We start from the raw sequence: 2455 nt of genomic DNA, 5'->3' as shown, positions 1-2455 counted from the left end.
TGTCGGGAATAATTTCTCATAACTCTGGTTTTCCTTGGCCTATCGAGATGATTTAAAAACTGGTGTAAAGCTTGAAGTCTGGACTTTCGAGACAGATTAAAACGAAGTGTCTGAGAGGGCGAATCTTTCCCGCTAGAGCGTTTTAAACCGGTCATGTGACTTGGACGCACCGGCGCGTCCATCGACTCTGAAGAGTTAAATAAGTTTTACGTATAACACTAACACCTCCGTAACTGTACGTTAAGCTCACCCAAAAAACAACCTGTCCACTAGTTCCTGTTATAAAGTCAGGCCACCACTGCAGTGCAGGGGCTGCTCCCACACTTTGACCCAGTCTAGCTCCGACCGAAACATTCCAGCAGTCCTCGGTCCACCTGCACCAGCACTTAACGTCTCCAGGCTAAATCACGTTTCATGTTTTTCACTACATACACGGCTTCCAGCTCTTTAAGTTTTTTAAGGTCAAATTTAAAGTACACACACAAAATAAACGTTCACTAACTCACAGAGTAGTTAAGTTCAAACATACTGAGATTTGAAGCCTGCCGAACAGCGCGGCTAATTACAACTAGCAAACATGTTCAAAGCAAATAACTGATGATACTTCGACGTTAAACACAGTTCACTGTTTCAAATTAAAGGTAGAAAAAGGCATTAATATTTTTAGACCGTTTATATAATATTTTGCCATAGTGGATAGCATACTTACTGTTTTATTAGAATCCGGTGGACAGTCCACAGTCAGAAGAAATGGCGGCTGCACATGCGGTCGGTCTCGGGCAAAACTTACACAATGACGTAATGACGTCAGACGTAAAACTGCATTCAACTTAATTGTTTCACTTCAACTCAAAGTAAATCGTTTGTTTAAGATAAAATGTGTAACTTTTAAGTTAATTAAACTCAAGAAAGTAAGTTGACATAACTAAAGCCAAAAAATTAAGTCAGGTTAATGTAAAAAAGGTCATAGAATTAACTACAGCCCAAATACACTTTTTAGAGTGTACTCATAATAATCATATAATCATTTTTATAGTTTATTTATCTCACTCAATATGTGGTGTACATTATTGTTAACTGGACGCCACGTCTTCTGAGGACAAATTTAGTTTTCATGTGGAAACATTGAAACAACAACAACAAAGGAATTTTATTTATTTGAGTGTGTTTTTAAAGTGTAAAGTCATTGTACTTTGATGAGACTGATACAGAACATTTGATGGAAAGATTCATTACGTTTGTAGGCAGAAAGGTGTTACATTTTGAGAATGTTTTAATTTATTTTTAAGGTGCTTGAACAAGAACACTAATATTTTTTCATGGTCTGTTAGACACATGGCTTTTCTAAGCCCCTCTCCCTACTTGATAGAGTACAAACCAGAAAAATTCATGAGCAGGGCATAATTATACATTTTCCTTCCTTTTTTTTTTAACCTGTGACAGGTTATGTCCCTTTTCAGTTTTTGTCTTTCTCCCTCATTCAGAGATTTAGAAGAGCGTTCAGGTTGATTAATTACAGCAATGAGGTTTTAGCATAAAAAGAAAAGAAAAATAATTAAATAAATGGTCTGAGAGCAGGATGTGCACACATCCAAATAACCTGCGATTATGATAATGTGCAGAGAGGTTCTGCTGTTACAGCCATGAGGGGGAAAACAGATTTTTTTCCCACCCTTATCTGTCAGGAAACACACTAACTGTTTATATCATTTGTTGCACATGTGGTGGTCTCAGATAATAATGTACAATTCCAGTACTCTTGGAAAATTGCAGAAATTACACTAAACAGTCACTCAGCATCACACATTGTCAACAACCTTCATACGCTGGAGGGAACTGGTGAACTACAAATTGTGTATTTTTATTTTTTGTTTGTATCATTGCATCATATTCCAGTACTATTGCTCCCATCATGTGTTTTATTTTTGTGGCATTATGGCAAAACAAAAACATCATACAGATTTATATTATATATTTTCATAGTAGAAAAACATCCTTTTTTAGCTGACATTTTATGTGAACTGTTTTTAAAACTGGGTGTGAAAAAATTAGTTTACTTTACTGGTTTTATGGGAGCCAACAAGGGAAATAAAAGCTGGGTCTGCTGATCAAATGCATTGATTAACTGATCATAGGCAGGTGTGAGCACTTATGTGAAACATTTGGGACCTGGACTACTCTGCTTTGAACAGATGAGACCAAACTGAAGATGTTTGTTCATAATGCAGAACAGAACACCTAGCAAGAACCAAACACCTCTGTCAGCACAGTGGTAGGTAGGTAGGTAGGTAGGTAGGTAGGTACATTTATTTATATAGCACTTTTCAGCACGAGGCGACTCAAAGTGCTTTACAACACAGAACAAAATTACAGACAAAGTTACAGAAACAAAATTACAGACAGGTACAAGATACAATGATAACTAATTGTCTAAATAAGCTAAGCTAAACTAAAC

Source organism: Kryptolebias marmoratus, linkage group LG1 (assembly GCF_001649575.2).
Source record: "Kryptolebias marmoratus isolate JLee-2015 linkage group LG1, ASM164957v2, whole genome shotgun sequence".
Taxonomy (NCBI): domain Eukaryota; kingdom Metazoa; phylum Chordata; class Actinopteri; order Cyprinodontiformes; family Rivulidae; genus Kryptolebias; species Kryptolebias marmoratus.
The sequence above is the reverse complement of the archived record's forward strand: the minus strand, read 5'-3'. Positions refer to the sequence as shown.